A 25,494-nucleotide genomic window follows, 5' to 3' on the forward strand; every position below is an offset into this window, starting at 1 on the left:
ATATACGTAACGACATCACAAAGACATTCAAAGAGAAATAAATGAGTAGTTACCATGGCATCAAAAGCCTATAAATACCTGGACTGTTTGTTTTCAGACACACTTTCTCCTGACAAAGGCATGTTAAACATACTGAAGCGCTGGGAAGCTGAGATGTAACTGCAGTGTACAAAATTGAAGGCCTACGAAAGAAAAGTTTTTTTAAAAAATGCACACAAAAAGATTAAAAAATCTTATTTTTTTCAGGATGTTTCGGGCAAAAGCCCTTCTTCAGCTGTTTAAACTTTTTGTGTACATTTTTTAAAAACCTTTTCTTAAATATATTAGGGGTGGGCATCGATATGAAAATTGTATATCGATATAGTGCACGTCTTTCGATAGATAATATCGAAGTCTTGCAAAACACAGAAAAATATAATAACACATTGCAATATGAAACAGAGACGTTAACAGATATTTACATAAGAAAAGCAATAACTTCCTTGAACTTAGCTTTGCTTCACAATATCCATGGAGAAAAGCAAGGTCTCATGCCATCACCTGCCCCTCAAAATCAAAATAATAAACTTCACTGCTCAGACCAGCCAATCCAGAAGCAACTGAATCTTCTCTGCGTGTCAATGCACGACAAATCTAAAAGTATTAAGTACAGTGTCATGCTGACTCGTACATTACTCTGAGATGTGTTTTGATGTTTTAAAAGTACATCTAATTTATAATATCAAAAATGAAGTGTAAGTAATGGGGACAACGCACCACACGAACTGTGCGTATATCTCAGAAAAATCCCAATAGTGCTTAATGACATTTGGTACCTTGTGACCACGTTCTAAATGGAACAAAAAAAAAATGATATATTCAAATGAAATCATTTCAGCCAATTTCCTGTTCATTATGTTTTTTTGTGTTAAGTTTGTTTTTAGGTGTGTATCCCTTTAAAAAAGACGAGCCTGTTTCTCAATCGGTTGATGTAGGCACTTTCTGAAAACAGGACACAGTTTGGCTGGTGAGAGGAAACGGGTGAAGAAATGGGAGTAGAGCATGCGAGAGAGGGGACACAGGTTGTGGATTTGTTGTTTTTCTTGATTTGTAGCAACTGAATGTTTGAAATACATTTATTAATTGGGTTCTTAAAAAAAGTAAATCAATGGAATAAAATGGTTACATAATAATTTATATGTGTGGTGTTTGCCTAAGAGACTAACAATGACAGGTATAGGGTTTGTTGTATTTTAATATAAAATAAACTTGATTATACTGCGTTTGTATTTTTAGAGTATCAGCAATAAAAAGTAGGTCTCTGCAAGCGCACTTGATTTTTTTTATCCCACGATAACGCGATATGGAAATTATAATCGATATCATATCAAAATATCGATATTTGTGCCCAACCCTAATAGGATGCGCCGGGGAGATCAAATCAAACCTGATCCACAGAACCAGCACTGCATGATAATATAAATATACGTTTATATAAAATAATGTTAATTAAAGTTAATATAGATTTAAAAATAGAAGTAAAAATGATGTCACAATATATAGAGCACCATTACATCATGTAAGAATAAATCATGGATTTGAATATAAACAATAACAAGTAGTCATGCCGTCAAAAATCTATAAATACCTCCAATATTCTGTTTCAAACACAGGCTCCCTTGAGAAAGATATATACAACATATTGAAACATTGGGCAGCTGGCTCTTTCAGCTAATTATATATATATATATATATATATATATATATATATATATATATATATATATATATATATATATATATATATATATATATATGATGCTACAATGCTGAAATGGATAATATCAATATACTAAGCAGAAACTAGATCAACCCTGTGTTATGAGGGGTCTGCAGATAGCAATACTTCATTTTCACCGTTATTTTCTGAAGACCTCTCTGGCAAAACCTTTCCTTTGTGGACCGTCGTTTTTATTTCCCCATTTCAGCATCTATTTTTTCTTTTTTATAAATGTGCTTTTCACCCAGTGTTTTGTTATTCTTATTATGTACTACTGATGTACAGTCATCTTGAGCACAATTACACAAGCAATAGATACAGCTATTTAAATACATGTGCTGTAAAACAATAACAGAATAAAACACCTTCTAAATTGATATTTTAATGCAGATATATTCAAGCCTTTGTCTTTACAAATGTGAACAAATCTAGATTTCTTTCTATTTCTATACATCACCTTTCACCAAGTGACAATATCATGATGGTAAAAGTGAATGACAGGATTCAGGGCAGGCAATATGAACTATTGACTTGCTGGCTCTGAATCTAAGTGAATAAATAAAGACTATTAAAAGATGAGATGTTATTTATTTAGTGTATGTATTAGACAGGCTAGATAACCCAGGTTATACAGTAAAAACGTTCAGATTTACCTCATGGGGGGTGTGAGGATTCATAGGTGTACTCTTACTTTCACCAGTCACTCTCCTCCTGCTCTTCTTCACTGAAACAATACAAGAAATGCACAACTATTGATTTATTTTTATAAAGAGAAATGCTTCCCATTTGTAAACAGCGTTTCGTTTGATTGTGGAAGCCAAAAGAAAGATACAAAAGTATGTTATTCATCAGCACCTCTCTTTATATCCACGTCACTAATTTTTTAAAGAAAAAATGACACATACATTATATATATATATATATATATATATATGAAACAAAGAGATAAAGGTTCCAAACGAGGACTATAATTTTCTGCTAATGTATTGCTGTTATGAAATGTTTCGATATGAGGATTGTTTTAATACATGTAATGAATAGAAGGCACAGTGGTAAATTGCAAATTAAAAATGTCAAATCTTAGGATTCAGCGTTTCCAGTTGCAGCTTGATAACTGTTACTGCTTTCTCTTTGAGTCTCCATTGAAGTGCATGTTTACAAGTGGGGAAATTCCACCCGAAAAAGACTGCTCTAACCTTTAAGTAGTTTCCCCCCAAGATAATCAGTTCCTATTAATAACATGTCTTTAAAAAAAAAAAAAGTTTACTGAATCATTCAGAACACCAAGGTCAGTAACAAATCCCAAATGAATTCTGCACAGGTAAACATAAAAAACAAAAGCAATTCTTCAATGCTTCTTAAATACACGAATCCGTACTGTGGCCTGTCGTTTTCAGAGCAGTTTCAAAGCTGCATCTACGTGCTTTAGTAGCCAGATCAACCTGTACTTGCCTTAGCCAGCTGCTCCGAACACTTCAGACAGTAAGAGAAAAGCAATCCTGGTGCTAAGCCTTGTTAAACACATATCACTGAAACGGAAACGGATTGTTTTAGGGAAGGGGTCAAGTAGATTTCTGCAATGAAGATGTATTCACTGGGTTTGTAACACACAGTGCTGTACTGTCTTCAGAGGCAGATATGTGTGTGTACAATAATACAACCTTACTTTGTAATACTCCAATCCGATATTAAGAAAAAAATCTAAAAACCAAAAATAAAACAAGAACAAATCAAAACATTTCGCTTTACACGACAAAGATTTTTTTTTGGCTTCACAAAAATGATAGCAGCGTCTATAAAAAAGCAGGAAAATAAGAGGCCAGCCAGAGAGATGCTCAGTGTATCATAATAAAGAGCAGAGTACAATCATGAACTCATTAATACAATAATAATACTGAAGCACAAGAAAAAAAATAGGGTATACCTGAATTCAAACCTTTTTTGGCCACTATGAACGCCGCAAACAAGCGGATGCCAACAAAAAGGTGAAATTCAAAAAAAAAAAAAAAAAAGAAATTGAGAGTAAAGTTCTGCTCGGTGTGAAAAAAAAAAAAAAAAAGCCTCTCTTTGAGGAAGGTCGAGCATGTTTCGTTTTCTGTTCAGTTTCACAAACCACAAGTCTGGTTTGTTGTTTATTTTTGGCTCAGCAGTTGTTTTTTTATTATTATTATTATTATTATTATTATTATTATTATTATTATTATTTTTTTTTCAGGTTTTAGGACGCTGTTTCATACCAGGCAACAGCCTGATTTGCTTTCATGTCGGCTCCAGTGAATCCCAGAATGCAACCAGTATGCGTGCCACATTTTTGTCTTAAAAAAAAAAAAAAAAAAAAAAAAATGCACCTAGTCAGAATTCTGAGCACAAATCACTGCGCAAAAGCTGCACCAATCCTCACCGCAAGTGCCTGCACAGGAGTGCTGGTGAGAGAAACGGGCACCGCTAACCAAAGCAGCGCTGATTCTTGTAAAACGCAGAGATGAAGCAAGGGTGTGATCAAGGCGGTTGCCAGTTGGCTTCAGTGTGCTGCGAGGAGCTCATGTTCAGTCCACTTGCCCCAGTTGCCCAACGCGAATGCCTGTGCCATGAGACACTTTCAAACTTTTTGCTCTTCTGTTTCACAGAAGACAGTTTTGGAATGGAGTTATTGATGAACAGGAGCCCGGACATTCCGTTTTTTTTTCTTATAGTCTAAATATCCTTTAAAACCTTTCTTTCTTTTTGTATTTGCAGATAAGCAGCAGGGTTTATCAGGCGTGAAAGGGCCAGAATCCTGGTGGCTTGCCAAAAAAAAAAAAAAAAAAAAAAAAAAAAACCCAGAATAAAGGCGTAGTTGAGTTTGAGCTCTACTGCTTGCTGAGTTGGGGCAAAGGCACTGCTGTATGATCCGCCATTTTCTGAGCAATGAGAGGAAAAAAAAAAAAGAATTAAGAAGTCTTTCATAGGCATTGCTTTCCAAGTTCCTCTCTCTCTCTTTCTCTCTCTCTCTCTCTCTGTCTTTCCTAGCACCACAGCAAAATCTCAGCCGTAAGGTCACGTGACTCTCCCTGGCAGCAGCAGAGTGCATTCCCATAAACCACTCTGCTGACATTGCGAAGGAGTCTATTGTCTGATTCAGAACCTAAGCTCAGCCCAGCTCGAAAAAAAGAAAAAGAAAATGCATCACCTTCAGGGGGCTGGGTGCCATGGCAACATCTACCTGGCAGGCTGCCCACTTCCCCTGCCCATCAAGAAGAGACGGAATTGCATTGCCTAACGTAATGATGAATAGGAATGTGTGGAGTAGTCCAAAGTAAATCTGATGCTTGTATTGCATGCTTCGTTTTTACTGCAAACACTGGCTTCTTTTCATTATGAAGAAGAAAAAAAAAAAAACTCTCCTTTTCCAACCAGCTAGAGCAGTAAAATGTTTTTAAACTGCCTCATCTGAATCTTTATTTTACAACACGCCCAAATCATCATCGTCTCCAAATGACAGCCAGGAATCTCTGTGTAAGGGAGGGCATTTCTTCAACAGCTGAGTCCCTCTGAACCCAACCACTGCAGGCAGCCTAGTTCTTAAACACTCATCTAGTGTCCCCATGTGTTTAAATAACAAGGGACATGTCAGACACGGTCACAGGGTCCAGTGCAACACATGAGGGCAGTTTGACACTGCATCTTAGCAGAACAGTGGAATCACAGACCAGTTGAGGGAGCACTGGCACACTGAACAATAACATCAAGTTTTCCTGCTTGTGGAGAGCATCGATTATATATATATATATTATATATATAATATTAATTATAGATTCTTTGCAACTCACTAGGTTCGTTGCCCCTTTAAAATAGACCCAGGACTCAAAAATGGATTTTCTTTAGCGCTTGCGTGCACTTTTAATAAACACAAATGAAATAAAACAAAACAAACACCTAGCTTTGGAGCTCTGATTAAACATCAATAGTTTCCTGACTACCCACAGGACGGCGAAGCTGTTTACCTGTCACACCAAAACTTACACAAGTTTCACACAATCCCTTTCCCTGGTACGACTGCTCTCGCTCACACAGGCGGCTCTTTCCTCAGCAGCCCTGAGCAAACTGACTGCCTCTCTTAAATACCCTGCACCTGGCTCTACTTTGCAATTACCACCAGGTGCAGGGGATTAACTAAACAATAAAACAATTAAAACAATTAACACCCATTAGCTGTTCACCCAAAAGTGCATATTCACATGCTTTTAGCAGGGAGGAATTTTAACCCCCTCCCTGCTATCTTACAATATATATGTGTGTGTGTGTGTGTGTGTGTGTATATATATATATATATACACACACACACACACACACACACACACACACACACACACACACACAGTAATATATATACACACACACACACACACACATAGCTATATATATATATATATATATATATATATATATATATATATATATATACACACACACACACACAGTAAATATAGTATATATATACACACACACACAGTATATATAGTGGCAAACCAGGGATTGTTCTGCCTCTTTCGGGACCTTTTCACTGTCTTCTTGTGTAAAAGAAACACTCCAGACCATGTTGAAAACAGGGCAGTGACTGTATATTTCTTTTCAAAACACAAAATAAAACAAATAAAAACAAACCCTAACTCCACCCAGGAGTCCTAATTAAACTGTTCCTTATTTTTAATCACAGGCAGGTGCACCTCATTATAGGCTCACTATCTAATGAGTCCCCCAAAGGTACTCTGGGGGTTGTAGTCTTGTAGCAAACTCCTGGACAACATTTTTCCTTTTCTAGCTGTCACTCAATCCGACCCAATCTGAGCCAGTGGCTCTGAAGATATAGATCTGCAGAAAACAGCCAGTCGAGTGCTACTGCCATGAAAACGAGAATCCCAACCCAAAACCAATGCAGCTGAAGAGAATCCTGACTCAAAACCAATGCAGATAAAGAGAATCCCGACCCAAAACCAATGCAGCTGAAGAGAATCCCACCCAAAACCAATGCAGCTGAAGAGAATCCCGACCCAAAACCAATGCAGCTGAAGAGAATCCCGACCCAAAACCAATGCAGCTGAAGAGAATCCCGACCCAAAACCAATGCAGCTGAAGAGAATCCCGACCCAAAACCAATGCAGCTGAAGAGAATCCCGACCCAAAACCAATGCAGCTGAAGAGAATCCCGACCCAAAACCAATGCAGCTGAAGAGAATCCCGACCCAAAACCAATGCAGCTGAAGAGAATCCCGACCCAAAACCAATGCAGCTGAAGAGAATCCCGACCCAAAACCAATGCAGCTGAAGAGAATCCCGACCCAAAACCAATGCAGCTGAAGAGAATCCCAACCCCAAACCAATGCAGCTGAACACAGGTGCGAGTCAGCATGCAATGGCAGAGCTTCGGATTCCTGTACATCACAGGAGTCCCAACACCTTGAAGTTAATTATTGATGTGTCTAATCATCCATTATTGTATTCACCCTTCCCAAAACAAGGGTCAATATCATGAGCCTGTATGGATGTGCTATGGTAGGACTGTCTGACTGGCAGCACTGTAATTAAAGCGATCAGTGCATGCACTTGACATGCTCAGCTTCTTTGAGGCAGAGACGTTTCCCAAGGAGTTGACTTGGACTGGGCACCACAACTACCTTGGGTAATAGAGCTCTATTGGTACATTGGCCATGTAATCCACTTACTGACAGGTCTTTGGTAAATTGAGATGATATGTTATTGCACTGACAGATTCCATTTGAAAAGCATGGAAAACAAACACATGTTAAGTGCAAACAAAATGAACATGACTTAAAGAAGACACTAAAAAAAAATGGTATTTCTGGCATTTCTAATCTTGTGCATGATGTTTTACATTCCTGTTTCAAGCTACTGATTTTGATAGTTGATACATAAATTCAGCAAATATCCAGCATGCGAGTCAGATTCCTCCTGAAATATCCAGCATGCGAGTCAGATTCCTCCTGAAATATCCAGCATGCGAGTCAGATTCCTCCTGAAATATCCAGCATGCGAGTCAGATTCCTCCTGAAACATCCAGCATGCGAGTCAGATTCCTCCTGAAATATCCAGCATGCGAGTCAGATTCCTCCTGAAATATCCAGCATGCGAGTCAGATTCCTCCTGAAATATCCAGCATGCGAGTCAGATTCCTCCTGAAATATCCAGCATGCGAGTCAGATTCCTCCTGAAATCCAGCATGCGAGTCAGATTCCTCCTGAAATATCCAGCATGCGAGTCAGATTCCTCCTGAAATATCCAGCATGCGAGTCAGATTCCTCCTGAAATATCCAGCATGCGAGTCAGATTCCTCCTGAAATATCCAGCATGCGAGTCAGATTCCTCCTGAAATATCCAGCATGCGAGTCAGATTCCTCCTGAAATATCCAGCATGCGAGTCAGATTCCTCCTGAAATATCCAGCATGCGAGTCAGATTCCTCCTGAAATATCCAGCATGCGAGTCAGATTCCTCCTGAAATATCCAGCATGCGAGTCAGATTCCTCCTGAAATATCCAGCATGAGAGTCAGATTCCTCCTGAAATATCCAGCATGCGAGTCAGATTCCTCCTGAAATATCCAGCATGAGAGTCAGATTCCTCCTGAAATATCCAGCATGAGAGTCAGATTCCTCCTGAAATATCCAGCATGCGAGTCAGATTCCTCCTGAAATATCCAGCATGCGAGTCAGATTCCTCCTGAAATATCCAGCATGCGAGTCAGATTCCTCCTGAAATATCCAGCATGAGAGTCAGATTCCTCCTGAAATATCCAGCATGCGAGTCAGATTCCTCCTGAAATATCCAGCATGCGAGTCAGATTCCTCCTGAAATATCCAGCATGCGAGTCAGATTCCTCCTGAAATATCCAGCATGCGAGTCAGATTCCTCCTGAAATATCCAGCATGCGAGTCAGATTCCTCCTGAAATATCCAGCATGCGAGTCAGATTCCTCCTGAAATATCCAGCATGCGAGTCAGATTCCTCCTGAAATATCCAGCATGCGAGTCAGATTCCTCCTGAAATATCCAGCATGCGAGTCAGATTCCTCCTGAAATATCCAGCATGCGAGTCAGATTCCTCCTGAAATATCCAGCATGCGAGTCAGATTCCTCCTGAAATATCCAGCATGCGAGTCAGATTCCTCCTGAAATATCCAGCATGCGAGTCAGATTCCTCCTGAAATATCCAGCATGCGAGTCAGATTCCTCCTGAAATATCCAGCATGCGAGTCAGATTCCTCCTGAAATATCCAGCATGCGAGTCAGATTCCTCCTGAAATATCCAGCATGCGAGTCAGATTCCTCCTGAAATATCCAGCATGCGAGTCAGATTCCTCCTGAAATATCCAGCATGCGAGTCAGATTCCTCCTGAAATATCCAGCATGAGAGTCAGATTCCTCCTGAAATATCCAGCATGAGAGTCAGATTCCTCCTGAAATATCCAGCATGAGAGTCAGATTCCTCCTGAAATATCCAGCATGAGAGTCAGATTCCTCCTGAAATATCCAGCATGCGAGTCAGATTCCTCCTGAAATATCCAGCATGCGAGTCAGATTCCTCCTGAAATATCCAGCATGCGAGTCAGATTCCTCCTGAAATATCCAGCATGCGAGTCAGATTCCTCCTGAAATATCCAGCATGCGAGTCAGATTCCTCCTGAAATATCCAGCATGCGAGTCAGATTCCTCCTGAAATATCCAGCATGCGAGTCAGATTCCTCCTGAAATATCCAGCATGCGAGTCAGATTCCTCCTGAAATATCCAGCATGAGAGTCAGATTCCTCCTGAAATATCCAGCATGCGAGTCAGATTCCTCCTGAAATATCCAGCATGCGAGTCAGATTCCTCCTGAAATATCCAGCATGCGAGTCAGATTCCTCCTGAAATATCCAGCATGCGAGTCAGATTCCTCCTGAAATATCCAGCATGCGAGTCAGATTCCTCCTGAAATATCCAGCATGCGAGTCAGATTCCTCCTGAAATATCCAGCATGCGAGTCAGATTCCTCCTGAAATATCCAGCATGAGAGTCAGATTCCTCCTGAAATATCCAGCATGCGAGTCAGATTCCTCCTGAAATATCCAGCATGCGAGTCAGATTCCTCCTGAAATATCCAGCATGCGAGTCAGATTCCTCCTGAAATATCCAGCATGAGAGTCAGATTCCTCCTGAAATATCCAGCATGCGAGTCAGATTCCTCCTGAAATATCCAGCATGCGAGTCAGATTCCTCCTGAAATATCCAGCATGCGAGTCAGATTCCTTCTCAAATCGGAACAGAGTTTTATTAATTCAGATGCATATGGGGAGTTCAGAAGCACAGGAAGCATTGATTCCTTAGACATGGAAACGCAGCAACAGCGTATTGGGTCATACCATTCTTACAAGTGGTGTGATGATAAAACAGCGTTACCAATGCAGTTCCATTCAAAGCCACAAAGTGTCTTTGTGTTCCCTGAACAAAAAAGCCATGGCTTTGTCTGCAACACATGATAATGCTCACGTGCCGATCGAGCAGCGAGTGATTTTAACAGCGTAAGTCTGTCACGATTTTTTCACACTTACGCAGACATGGTAAAAAAGCAAACCCCGCCATACTGACACGATTCCAGTTTACTCTACACTGTTGCCAGGGGCCTCAAGCAATCTCAGCTGGCAGCCTACTCTTTCCACATGTTTAAATCAATAAGCAGCCATGGCAGAACAGCTTCTTTATTCTCTTTCTATTTACAGTACGATGGCTCAGCTCAAATCGGTAATTATTCCCACAACTGCAACAGAACGACTGGAACAGAAACAAGAAACACAATGTGTCCTCCCTTATAAAAGTGTCCCCTATTGAAAGCACAGCAAAGTGTAGTAAAGAACAGTGAATGCACAGCAAAGTGTAATAAAGTACAGTGAAAGCACAGCAAAGTGTAATAAAGCACTGTGAAATCACAGCAAAGTGTAATACAGCACAGTGAGCATGGGTTAGCATTGTAAAGCACAGATAGGCATGGCAAACCTTAATAAAAACACATGGTAAACTGTGGTAAATGCATTAGGGAGAAAATTTTTTAAAAGTTCCACATCCCCGCGTGCTGCTACAACTGTTTAAATACAGCGTCCCACATCCCCGCGTGCTGCTACAACTGTTTAAATACAGCGTCCCACATCCCCGCGTGCTGCTACAACTGTTTAAATACAGCGTCCCACATCCCCGCGTGCTGCTACAACTGTTTAAATACAGCGTCCCACATCCCCGCGTGCTGCTACAACTGTTTAAATACAGCGTCCCACATCCCCGCGTGCTGCTACAACTGTTTAAATACAGCGTCCCACATCCCCGCGTGCTGCTACAACTGTTTAAATACAGCGTCCCACATCCCCGCGTGCTGCTACAACTGTTTAAATACAGCGTCCCACATCCCCGCGTGCTGCTACAACTGTTTAAATACAGCGTCCCACATCCCCGCGTGCTGCTACAACTGTTTAAATACAGCGTCCCACATCCCCGTTTAAATACAGTGCTGCTACAACTGTTTAAATACAGCGTCCCACATCCCCGCGTGCTGCTACAACTGTTTAAATACAGCGTTCCACATCCCCGCGTGCTGCTACAACTGTTTAAATACAGCGTTCCACATCCCCGCGTGCTGCTACAACTGTTTAAATACAGCGTTCCACATCCCCGCGTGCTGCTACAACTGTTTAAATACAGCGTCCCACATCCCCGCGTGCTGCTACAACTGTTTAAATACAGCGTCCCACATCCCCGCGTGCTGCTACAACTGTTTAAATACAGCGTCCCACATCCCCGCGTGCTGCTACAACTGTTTAAATACAGCGTCCCACATCCCCGCGTGCTGCTACAACTGTTTAAATACAGCGTCCCACATCCCCGCGTGCTGCTACAACTGTTTAAATACAGCGTCCCACATCCCCGCGTGCTGCTACAACTGTTTAAATACAGCGTCCCACATCCCCGCGTGCTGCTACAACTGTTTAAATACAGCGTCCCACATCCCCGCGTGCTGCTACAACTGTTTAAATACAGCGTCCCACATCCCCGCGTGCTGCTACAACTGTTTAAATACAGCGTCCCACATCCCCGCGTGCTGCTACAACTGTTTAAATACAGCGTCCCACATCCCCGCGTGCTGCTACAACTGTTTAAATACGTGCACTGTTTAAATACAGCGTGCTACAACTGTTTAAATACAGCGTCCCACATCCCCGCGTGCTGCTACAACTGTTTAAATACAGCGTCCCACATCCCCACATCCCCGCGTGCTGCTACAACTGTTTAAATACAGCCGTGCTGCTACAACTGTTTGCTACAACTGTTTAAATACAGCGTCCCACATCCCCGCGTGCTGCTACAACTGTTTAAATACAGCGTCCCACATCCCCGCGTGCTGCTACAACTGTTTAAATACAGCGTCCCACATCCCCGCGTGCTGCTACAACTGTTTAAATACAGCGTCCCACATCCCCGCGTGCTGCTACAACTGTTTAAATACAGCGTCCCACATCCCCGCGTGCTGCTACAACTGTTTAAATACAGCGTCCCACATCCCCGCGTGCTGCTACAACTGTTTAAATACAGCGTCCCACATCCCCGCGTGCTGCTACAACTGTCCCACATCCCCACGTGCTGCTACAACTGTTTAAATACAGCGTCCCACATCCCCGCGTGCTGCTACAACTGTTTAAATACAGCGTTCCACATCCCCGCGTGCTGCTACAACTGTTTAAATACAGCGTCCCACATCCCCGCGTGCTGCTACAACTGTTTAAATACAGCGTCCCACATCCCCGCGTGCTGCTACAACTGTTTAAATACAGCGTTCCACATCCCCGCGTGCTGCTACAACTGTTTAAATACAGCGTCCCACATCCCCGCGTGCTGCTACAACTGTTTAAATACAGCGTCCCACATCCCCGCGTGCTGCTACAACTGTTTAAATACAGCGTCCCACATCCCCGCGTGCTGCTACAACTGTTTAAATACAGCGTCCCACATCCCCGCGTGCTGCTACAACTGTTTAAATACAGCGTCCCACATCCCCGCGTGCTGCTACAACTGTTTAAATACAGCGTCCCACATCCCCGCGTGCTGCTACAACTGTTTAAATACAGCGTCCCACATCCCCGCGTGCTGCTACAACTGTTTAAATACAGCGTCCCACATCCCCGCGTGCTGCTACAACTGTTTAAATACAGCGTCCCACATCCCCGCGTGCTGCTACAACTGTTTAAATACAGCGTCCCACATCCCCGCGTGCTGCTACAACTGTTTAAATACAGCGTCCCACATCCCCGCGTGCTGCTACAACTGCGTCCCACATTTAAATACAGCGTCCCACATCCCCGCGTGCTGCTACAACTGTTTAAATACAGCGTCCCACATCCCCGCGTGCTGCTACAACTGTTTAAATACAGCGTCCCACATCCCCGCGTGCTGCTACACTGTTTAAATACAGCCACATCCCCGCGTGCTGCTACAACTGTTTAAATACAGCGTCCCACATCCCCGCGTGCTGCTACAACTGTTTAAATACAGCGTCCCACATCCCCGCGTGCTGCTACAACTGTTTAAATACAGCGTCCCACATCCCCGCGTGCTGCTACAACTGTTTAAATACAGCGTCCCACATCCCCGCGTGCTGCTACAACTGTTTAAATACAGCGTCCCACATCCCCGCGTGCTGCTACAACTGTTTAAATACAGCGTCCCACATCCCCGCGTGCTGCTACAACTGTTTAAATACAGCGTCCCACATCCCCGCGTGCTGCTACAACTGTTTAAATACAGCGTCCCACATCCCCGCGTGCTGCTACAACTGTTTAAATACAGCGTCCCACATCCCCGCGTGCTGCTACAACTGTTTAAATACAGCGTCCCACATCCCCGCGTGCTGCTACAACTGTTTAAATACAGCGTCCCACATCCCCGCGTGCTGCTACAACTGTTTAAATACAGCGTCCCACATCCCCGCGTGCTGCTACAACTGTTTAAATACAGCGTCCCACATCCCCGCGTGCTGCTACAACTGTTTAAATACAGCGTCCCACATCCCCGCGTGCTGCTACAACTGTTTAAATACAGCGTCCCACATCCCCGCGTGCTGCTACAACTGTTTAAATACAGCGTCCCACATCCCCGCGTGCTGCTACAACTGTTTAAATACAGCGTCCCACATCCCCGCGTGCTGCTACAACTGTTTAAATACAGCGTGCGTGCTGCTACAACTGTTTAAATACAGCGTCCCACATCCCCGCGTGCTGCTACAACTGTTTAAATACAGCGCACATCCCCGCGTGCTGCTACAACTGTTTAAATACAGCGTCCCACATCCCCGCGTGCTGCTACAACTGTTTAAATACAGCGTCCCACATCCCCGCGTGCTGCTACAACTGTTTAAATACAGCTTCCCACATCCCCGCGTGCTGCTACAACTGTTTAAATCCCACATCCCCGCGTGCTGCTACAACTGTTTAAATACAGCGTCCCACATCCCCGCGTGCTGCTACAACTGTTTAAATACAGCGTCCCACATCCCCGCGTGCTGCTACAACTGTTTAAATACAGCGTCCCACATCCCCGCGTGCTGCTACAACTGTTTAAATACAGCGTCCCACATCCCCGCGTGCTGCTACAACTGTTTAAATACAGCGTCCCACATCCCCGCGTGCTGCTACAACTGTTTAAATACAGCGTCCCACATCCCCGCGTGCTGCTACAACTGTTTAAATACAGCGTCCCACATCCCCGCGTGCTGCTACAACTGTTTAAATACAGCGTCCCACATCCCCGCGTGCTGCTACAACTGTTTAAATACAGCGTCCCACATCCCCGCGTGCTGCTACAACTGTTTAAATACAGCGTCCCACATCCCCGCGTGCTGCTACAACTGTTTAAATACAGCGTCCCACATCCCCGCGTGCTGCTACAACTGTTTAAATACAGCGTCCCACATCCCCGCGTGCTGCTACAACTGTTTAAATACAGCGTCCCACATCCCCGCGTGCTGCTACAACTGTTTAAATACAGCGTCCCACATCCCCGCGTGCTGCTACAACTGTTTAAATACAGCGTCCCACATCCCCGCGTGCTGCTACAACTGTTTAAATACAGCGTTCCACATCCCCGCGTGCTGCTACAACTGTTTAAATACAGCGTCCCACATCCCCGCGTGCTGCTACAACTGTTTAAATACAGCGTCCCACATCCCCGCGTGCTGCTACAACTGTTTAAATACAGCGTCCCACATCCCCGCGTGCTGCTACAACTGTTTAAATACAGCGTCCCACATCCCCGCGTGCTGCTACAACTGTTTAAATACAGCGTCCCACATCCCCGCGTGCTGCTACAACTGTTTAAATACAGCGTCCCACATCCCCGCGTGCTGCTACAACTGTTTAAATACAGCGTCCCACATCCCCGCGTGCTGCTACAACTGTTTAAATACAGCGCGTGCTACCACATCCCCGCGTGCTGCTACAACTGTTTAAATACAGCGTCCCACATCCCCGCGTGCTGCTACAACTGTTTAAATACAGCGTCCCACATCCCCGCGTGCTGCTACAACTGTTTAAATACAGCGTCCCACATCCCCGCGTGCTGCTACAACTGTTTAAATACAGCGTCCCACATCCCCGCGTGCTGCTACAACTGTTTAAATACAGCGTCCCACATCCCCGCGTGCTGCTACAACTGTTTAAATACAGCGTCCCACATCCCCCTGTACTGTTTAAATACAGCGTTCCACATCCCCCGTACTGTTTAAATACAGCATTCCACATCCCCCCGTACTGTTTAAATAACGCACTGGTCATTTCTCTTTTCATTGTTAACACCCTAACAACGTTTTACACTTACAATTTTAAACCCTGTTTTAAATGTCTGCTCTAGTGCACTGACAGTGTAAGGATTACTGTCCACAGTGTCAAACAGGTAACAGCAGCATTGATCCATGATGTGGTACGGAACAGAAAAGCAAGAGCACCCGATATGCTTTTTTTTTTTTTTTTTTAAGTCGCTCTTCCTGCAGTGATTTAGAAGACACATCTCAGCCCCCAGTGCACTACAGCAGACATTTTGGAAAGATCTCATTTTTCCCCGGGGCTGCTGGCAGCAACAGACACCAAAACCAACAAAACTGAACACAACGGGTAAGCCTAGGCTGCGCTGCCTTTGCCTGAGGGATTACCGTTACAGTTACAAGACGGTTAGGAAAGGCAGCTTCCTGCATTTCTATTTGCTCTGTTTGCTGTAAAAGCGTTGGGTTTGATCTCAGAAGAGACTGTGCAAACCGTGCAAAGGGTTTCCAGCAATGGAAAGCAGCAGCCAGCATACCTCGTGCAGTGGGAACCAGACAGATTCACTCTATATGTAATTACTGTTCACATGGTTATAGAACACTGTACAGCACATCTTTCCTTCATCATGTAGTCACAGTGCAGGCCGTGCTGTTTTTGGGTGGGTGGATTACTGTGCATTAATGACTCTCGGTGTAAAAATGTGTTGTGCGAGTACTTGCATTGCAACACACAATACTGCACAGACAGGTCCCCTGATTTGCAGTCACAACTACTTGCCACCTCTTGCCCTTGCATTAAAGGGAGAACAGACACAGCCATGTATAAAACACATTCTCCCAATAATTGGCATTGCTTCCTGCCCACGCTACGAAGCTGTTAACGTCTTGGACTCCAAACAGCCTCTTCCAAGTGCTCACTCGCTTTATTTGCTGTTTGCACTGTCAGCAGTTCCACGCCTACTGAGATTGCAATCCAGATGCAACAGGAACCATAGCTCTGCAAACCTGCGCTGATCCAGAAAGCAGGACTGGAAATAAGACTCCTATTGCATAGCAGTTTCACCCATTCCAGGTTTTAATACGTGCCTGATTAGCTATAGTGTATAGATAATAAGCTCAGGTGTGTCTGATTAACCTCCTTGTAGAATCAGGAATGGATCAGACTGCTATGCAATGGGAGTCTTATTCTCGTCCCTGTAAAGGGGTCCCTACACAATAAGATCCCAGCAATGCAAACTCTGTTTTATAAATATTATTCATCTTTATATGTGCTTGCAGGGCTATCTCTTGTGCGTTCTTTAAAAGGTAAGCCCTTTCTGAAAGGACACTCAAGACAGCACTCTTGAGGAGACACTTCTTGATTTTAAATGTGACAGCCTCCTCTTTCAATAAGATCTTGTGTTGTTTTGCTATGAAATAAATACTTCACTCAAACTGCAATTCCATGCATACGGATCTACAGTTTGCCTCTTAGTTTCAGTTTGGCTGCAGTCATTACAAGTATCCAGATAATTAGCTGTGTATCTTCACCTTTGCTTTCTCATTTTCCTGACGGGATTTAAGTCAGCAATGAGCCCTATTTAGAACATTACCTACACCTCTGTTCTTGAGACGACACTCTTAAAGAGATATATAAAGCACAGAATTGCTATTGATCCATTCCTTACTGTAACCCCGTGTAACTACACTTAATTACTAACCAACTTCACTGTTCCCTTATCGTGCTGAAACTCAAACGTATGCAGGTTGCGCTTCTTCCCCTTCTTTGAAGAAATGCTTGTGTGACAGTAGAAATCCTGCAATGTTTAAGGTGCTTCTAGCAAAGACATTCAAAGAGCTTCTTTCAAAAACATTCACACAGTACGTGAGAAGAATCACTTGTATTTAGTCAAACCCATAGAAGAATATCTGCATCTGTCAAAGATGTGCTAAACGGTTTTCCACGCAACATTCCTTGCATATGTTTAGCGTGTTTCTAACTCAAAAGCACTTTGAGCTTAGCAGGATATCCAGCCCTTGGATTAATTATCTTCACACCAGCCACGACTGGCTTCTCAATGTTCACAGTCTCATTCACAGAGATACAAACACAGCAGCAACATGAAGCACCAGGTTGCTTTGGTTTTTGCAGTGCTTTACTACACTTTGCAATGCTTTTATCGTGTTTCACTGTAGTAACCCTTTAAATGGGGTTTCCTGAAAGAATAAAGAAGCTGTCCATTGCACAAGCCAAGCCTGGCTGGTGTAGCGTGAGCTTGTGATCCAGAACAAATTATGTTGTCATGTGGACAGGTAGAAACATGTCATACAGTATAATCAGAAAGTTGTTCAAAGTCAATCTGAAAATATGAACTGCTTCCACCACTCCTGAAGGCTACAGATGCTGGTGAGTTTTCATGTTGTCAAAAGCTATTGTTCTCTATTATTGAAAATAACAATGGAATTTTTTTCTTTACTGTAATATATTTTTGGACATGCAACACCACCCTTTGTTCGGAAAACGACCCCCCCCCCCTTACCAAACAGAAACAAGTCTACTCTGCATAAGAAATATGTGCATGGATTGCTACAAACAAAGCAAGACTCAAAAACATCACTATTTCACAGTTAGTGGAACTACAGCTTGAGATCTGTGTTGTAATATTCTGTAGCACTGGAGAGCATGCACATGCATGACAAAGCACACAGATAAAAAAAACAAAGGGAAACTGCAGCGAATGCATATTCCAGGTGTATTCCTGCAAAAAGCAAGAGCAACTGCAAAATGACCGTGCAACTCTACCACGGAAAACATCTGCTGCATCACCTCGATGGCATTCGGGAGATTGAAAGCAGAGACCAGAGCAATGGAAATCCTCTGCCAGTGTTAGTAACCTGTGTGCTAAACTAAAATCTTACTTCCTCCAATAAACTAAGAGCAGTTAGGTATGAGGGTGACCAAGCGTAATCTTCTACCCACCGCTCCACACTAACTAAGAGCAGTTAGGTATGACGGTGACCAAGCGTGATCTTCTACCCACCACTCCACACTAAACTAAGAGCAGTTAGGTATGTGGGTGACCAAGCATGATCTTCTACCCATCGCTCCACACTAAACTAAGAGCAGTTAGGTATGAGGGTGACCAAGTGTGATCTTCTACCCATCGCTCCACACTAAACTAAGAGCAGTTAGGTATGAGGGTGACCAAGCGTGATCTTCTACCCACCGCTCCACACTAAACTAAGAGCAGTTAGGTATGAGGGTGACCAAGCGTGATCTTCTACCCACCGCTCCACACTAAACTAAGAGCAGTTAGGTATGTGGGTGACCAAGCGTGATCTTCTACCCATCGCTCCACACTAAACTAAGAGCAGTTAGGTATGAGGGTGACCAAGCGTGATCTTCTACCCATCGCTCCACACTAAACTAAGAGCAGTTAGGTATGAGGGTGACCAAGCATGATCTTCTACCCATCGCTCCACACTAAACTAAGAGCAGTTAGGTATTAGGGTGACCAAGCATGATCTTCTACCCATCGCTCCACACTAAACTAAGAGCAGTTAGGTATGAGGGTGACCAAGCATGATCTTCTACCCATCGCTCCACACTAAACTAAGAGCAGTTAGGTATGAGGGTGACCAAGCATGATCTTCTACCCATCGCTCCACACTAAACTAAGAGCAGTTAGGTATGAGGGTGACCAAGCATGATCTTCTACCCATCGCTCCACACTAAACTAAGAGCAGTTAGGTATGAGGGTGACCAAGCGTGATCTTCTACCCATCGCTCCACACTAAACTAAGAGCAGTTAGGTATGAGGGTGACCAAGCGTGATCTTCTACCCACCGCTCCACACTAAACTAAGAGCAGTTAGGTATGAGGGTGACCAAGCGTGATCTTCTACCCATCGCTCCACACTAAACTAAGAGCAGTTAGGTATGTGGGTGACCAAGCGTGATCTTCTACCCATCGCTCCACACTAAACTAAGAGCAGTTAGGTATGAGGGTGACCAAGTGTGATCTTCTACCCATCGCTCCACACTAAACTAAGAGCAGTTAGGTATGAGGGTGACCAAGCATGATCTTCTACCCATCGCTCCACACTAAACTAAGAGCAGTTAGGTATTAGGGTGACCAAGCATGATCTTCTACCCATCGCTCCACACTAAACTAAGAGCAGTTAAGTATGAGGGTGTCCAAGCAAGATCTTCTACCCATCGCTCCACACTAAACTAAGAGCAGTTAGGTATTAGGGTGACCAAGCATGATCTTCTACCCATCGCTCCACACTAAACTAAGAGCAGTTAGGTATGAGGGTGACCAAGTGTGATCTTCTACCCACCGCTCCACACACTGGAAATGATGTCTATGCAATGCAATGCTGCTTCGAAGAGGTCCGGCTCTGGGGCATGTACAGACTAATGAAAGCAGAGCATGAAGAATACAATACGACAGCATCGCAGCTGGGGTGACATCATCCTCTAAAGCTCTACATTGTCCAAGTCTTAGCTTGCTTGCTTTTGAGGAAGCCAATCAAGAGATGTGCGCTGGAGCTCTGTGATGGCTTCGCAATTGCAAGTGGTTACAATTTGCCTAATGCCTATCATTAGATACTATTTTACAGGAGGAAAATCTGAATTCAACCAATGCTGATTAATAATTAAATAATTTTCAACATTTAAGACCAAAAAAAGAAATGAACTGTACTGTTTAGCATATAACACACATCCTGTGTATAACACACACCCTGTTTGTACATTGCACGACTCAGCAAACAGTCTTGAGTTTCAGCTCTTCTATAACACAAAACACTGCAGTATACACTACAGTGGAGGCAGGACACTCCAGTCCTGGAGTGCAATTCCATCCCAGGTCTAACAAGTGCTTTAGGACCTGCTCAGGGGGTTAAGCGGTTAACCCTATGGTACAGAATACTATAACCCCAGAACACTGTGCATCTGGTGTAGAAATCTCTCTCTCTTTCGCTCTCTCTATATATAACATACATATATTCTTCTAAAATGTGTAAAGGGTGCATGCTACACTTAGAAAATTATGGTACTTTACTGCTGTTGCATAAAACTGCACAAACTTCAAAAAAAGCAAGCCTCGATTGCTACTTTATGAAACCCCTTAAGTTTCTGGTTTTTATTTAGCAAACTGAACAGTGCATTCCTGTCCTTGTCAGTTGTGATAAGACAGGGACTCATTCTTTAAAACCCCATGGATCTGATGCAAGCCAGCACATCTGGAATCCCCTCCTGATAGCGCATTCCTTATGAGGGCAGGGAATCTTGTACTGGATATGTGACCACACAAACGCTAAGACACCCACCTGCGTTTTAAATCTGCATTTTCCAGTACATCTCATTCCTTTGCTATTGTTTCAGAAAGCGGGCTCCGCTAAGCTGCACCAAGGGGGGTCTGAGGACTTTGTAGAGATTACAAGAACTTGCTGGAATGGATCACACCTGCTTAGCATTGCTGCTGTCGTGATTACAGCAGAGCCTCTGCTCCGGAGAGCGACAGGAACACCCAAACCCAAGCATGACAACAGTGTGTGAAACCAAGCACACTTGTAAGAGTAACCAGGGACCACAAACCAGCTCACCACAAGTGCATGAAATATCCTGAAATTCCAAGGCAATTCATTCACTACTGATAACAGCTTCATCAGATCACAGCATTGGGTTTGAAAGGGTTGTTTCAGGTCACACTTTACATTTTGTCTCTAATTACTGTGTATTTACATAGCAATTACTAAGTAAACACAGGTGTGCTTACACATCATTACAATGTTATTATGCATGGTTACAATCTCCATTAGAACACAGACATATATACACACACATACACACTCACACACTCACACACACACACAACACACAGTATATATTTTAGAATGTGTTTTTCTAAAAGTGGTCACTAGCTCAGCTTTGCTAAATGGTACTTATGTTTCGTACGGCAGAGCTAACGTGAGTATTTTTTGTTTGATTTTACTACGAATGATTTTGCATCATAAATATGTAACAATTTCTAGTTCCAGATTTGAAAACGTTGCCTAGGAACCAGCTAAATGAGGTCTGAGAAGCAAATATACTGAAGCATGCCTGGTTCCCTGTTATCACGTTATACAGGGCGGTTTGGATTTGAATACTGCACAACCACTTCACAATGCCTGCACTGTAAAAGCAGACACAGGAAATGAACAGGGAAATAAGAGCAGGTAATACAAGCAGAGCATTTTACACACATAGCGCAAAACAAGCACGTTCAGCAATGCCTAATCTCTGCATTGATAACTAATTGCCTTTGCAGTGAATCAGATATTTAATTATTCATTGATCAGAACGGCAAGGTAAACCCTCCTGTCACTGATGTCATTGGGTGTTAGAAGGTTGTTTTGTATTTTGTAAAGCTAGTGGGTGGTTCTGGAAAGCAGCTTGTAAGGGATTCCTTTTTTGGTGACACTGTTCTAGAACCTTCAGTTCATTCTAAAAGCAGTCTATTACAGCTGCTGCCGGATCCAGGGAAGGGAGCCAGGCTGCTGAAGCAGAGCTCTACTGTAGACCTATTGCAAGAGCTGCAGGGTCTCTCACATTTAAACATGAAGATGCCGGTTTATGGTAGTAATTTAAATAGGTTATTGTTTTATGACTGTTTTCTGGAAATCACCTTCAGTCCTTAAAACCCTGAATCAGAACCTTAACATTATCATTATTATCATTATTATTATTATTATTATTATTATTACAAGCTTGGTGTTTGTGAGCAATGCATCTGTGACTATACAAGTTCCTGACTAGTATATCCACAGCTTCTTTTTGCAATGCTGCAGCATGTATTTAATGATTTCATGATTAAATTTACAGATAAACAGCTCTAACCCAGCAGGCTTTCAAAAGCAACATATATATATATATATATATATATATATATATATATATATATATATATATATTATATATATATATATATACACACACACATATATACACATATATATATACATATATACACACACACACACACATATATATATATATATATATATAACTTCAATTTCTCATTCATGCAAAAAAGGTTAGTAACTTTGTTTTTGCAAAAAAGATGCTATATGAAAAAAATTAAAATCTCAGTCTATTTCCATGGTGACAGGAGCATAGCAGAAGGAAGGAATCAGTGACCTCAGCACTCCCTCTCCCGCCCAGGACTCTGTGGTGTCCTCATGTCCTTACAGACACACAACAACATCACCCTGTCAGGAGAATACCTTGCAGCTCTATCTTTGTGCATCTCTCTCCTAGCCCTTCAGCTGAGACTCCTGTGCATTTAGTGGTGCATGACCTAGAGGCAAACTCGCTGCCAGCGGGGTCACTACAATTGCACAATTACAAGCATATGATCATGTAGCTCATGACTTGCACACAGCTTCACACTTCAGAGACAGAGTTCAAATGTGAGGAGAACACAACAGCAACCTATTTTACAAACTTTAAAAGCTATAGGCACTCTATTTTAATATTCTCAATAGTGCTGTTAATAAAGTCTAAATCTAATGCATTTTTATTTGCAACACGTTTAGACTGGCAGCTGTTTAAAGTTCAATATATGGCAGGAATTCTAATGTAGTCTTAGGGACTTCAAGTTGAATTTCAATTTCAATGTACTGTATAATGTGTTCATGATGAATTCAACCCTTCTCTCCAGTAATGATATGAAAGTGATACATATTGTCAGATATTGATATTAATATGTGGGATCAGTCAGCGCTATGGAACCAATGCAGCTCGGATACAAAGGGACTTTGGAACCTCTTGGAATGGACACTCTGCTGTGACATAACCATGTGTTTATTTTTCTTTCTACACAGCTCAAGAAGGGCTTTTGTCCAAAACATCCTGAAATAAAAGATTTCTTAACCATTTAAACCTTTTGTGTATATCCAAAGAAAACTTGCTGTTGAAGTACAAAATGCTTCAAGAGTTAGAAAATGTTTTATTTTTCCTTTTTGCAAAGCAAGAAGAATGGCAGTGGCCCTCTTTGTTAATGTTTAATTAGCTTAAATGCAGATAAGATTAGACTTGAGGCCAAGGACAGAATAACTATGATCTTATCCCTGGTGCTGTAACATTTATCAGCCTCGGTATCAGAATCAATTATAAGGGCATTTTCAAATGAATAATCTTATCACGTAGAAGAACAAATGGACTTGGTTAAATGATGAACTTTGTACACACAGCGTAAGTCAATTTGACAAGCACACCCAGCTGATCATGCCAGCTTTTTGCATGATTTTTAATCACAGATACAATGCTGCAGTTCCTTTTTAGAAGGCTCGCTGTGGGGAAGTTGACTTTGGAACAGTTCCAGCTTTCTGTGCAAGGGGCCTCGCTGCTAATTCAAGGCTGCTTAAAGCAATAACAAAAATGTGGAGCAATAGGCAAAAAACCCATGAAGCAGCCCCAGATAAACTTCCACCCTGAATACTCCTTTACAAAGCAACCGCTTGATTTAGCAAGCCAGCATTTCAACACAACACTTTCACATTGACAATGTGTCTGGAACTATTACAGATGAACTATTACGGAATAAAGAAACACACACACACACACACACACACAGACACACAGACACACGCACGCACACACGCACACACAGACACACGCACGCACACACATACACACACACGCACACACAGACACACGCACTCATGCGCACACACACACACACACACTGTATCACTGATAGTTTGCGCTTGTTTCCAGTTTAACTTCTGAATATCAATATTTTTTAATTGGTAGTCATCATGCTTTCTGTGATTTTCTCACCTCCTAATCTACATTAGACACTCCAATAATAAATGACATGTGCTCCACACTTAAACACACATTGCACCACTGCCCCTACTAACAATTAAACACACCTTGGAATCTTGAATCAAAAGCTGATTTGCTCCCTAGATTTACTTACCTGTGTGCCATTTGTCTTTCACACGGATCAGAAAGAATCCTGCTCAATAAAGGGCTCAGGGTGCACCTTGCAAACCAAAAGAAAGAATAAAAGAAAGAAAAAAGGAAGAAAGAAAGAAAGAAAGCAAGGCCTCCTTTCTTCATCAATCCAACACTGAACTCTTTTCACAGACAGGTTTCTGCAGCACACTGAGACAGTGCTGGAGGCGTCAACTATCAGGACACAAAAGCACGGCACAGTTCTGCAAATTCTGCAAACCTGGAGCTGGAGTTACAACTTTCTTCCTGGGGAGATTGAACGGTGAAATGGCGGGTGCAGTCGAATGTTAAGTTACCCTGAGAAAAGGGGCCTAGGCTGCACATACCTCAGTACTAGTAGGAGCTCGCTGGGAACGGAGCCAAAGAAATGACTTTGTTTGACCCAGCTGCCAATCTATCCCAGAGCAGTGTGCCAGACTAAACACTGACACTATTTGAAGTGAAATCAGGCCACAGCAGCTGCTTGCTTTCCACCTCTGAGCTGAGCTTCAGCACTGAGACTCTGTAGACTGCAGGAGCACAGCAACAGACAGCAGCCGGGAAACATCTCCCTGGTGCCTGACCCTTCAGGTGTGTTAACCAAAGCGTTCAACTGCATCTACAGCACTGAGCTGTAACAGTATCTACCACTGTTACAGAACTGCCTCCAGCCACTTCTCATTGTGAGCTGTACGTTTATTCAGGACAGGAGGCTCTTTCAGAAACAATACTATTGCTATAGGCAGTAGAACAAAGTACATTCAACGGCAAGCATTTCAGAAAGTCTTTATGGTTTGTGATTCTTGTTGCCACTTCATGGTTTTCAGTGTGCGGATTCTTCCACACATCACCTATCCGCGAATATTGAAGTTCAATGCAGCTGTTCATGCTATCTGCAGGACTTTTGAAGACTCAGTAAGTTGGGATTATAAACACTAC

At 42.7% G+C, this 25,494-nt stretch overlaps 1 long non-coding RNA gene across 3 annotated transcripts in view; it reads right to left on the reverse strand.

Moving 5' to 3' along the window:
- The window catches only part of LOC121320392, a 106,045-nt gene that overhangs the window by 28,523 nt on the left and 52,028 nt on the right, over nt 1–25,494 (reverse strand). For 2 of the 3 annotated variants that reach the window (XR_005950837.1, XR_005950838.1), the window contains one exon: nt 2,413–2,483. This is a non-coding gene — a long non-coding RNA (uncharacterized LOC121320392). Of the gene's footprint in view, nt 1–2,412; nt 2,484–3,683; nt 3,977–25,494 lie in introns of those variants that run through there. The other variant, XR_005950836.1, reaches the window with a different exon arrangement.

The sequence above is a fragment of the Polyodon spathula genome, chromosome 9 (assembly GCF_017654505.1).
Source record: "Polyodon spathula isolate WHYD16114869_AA chromosome 9, ASM1765450v1, whole genome shotgun sequence".
NCBI lineage: Eukaryota > Metazoa > Chordata > Actinopteri > Acipenseriformes > Polyodontidae > Polyodon > Polyodon spathula.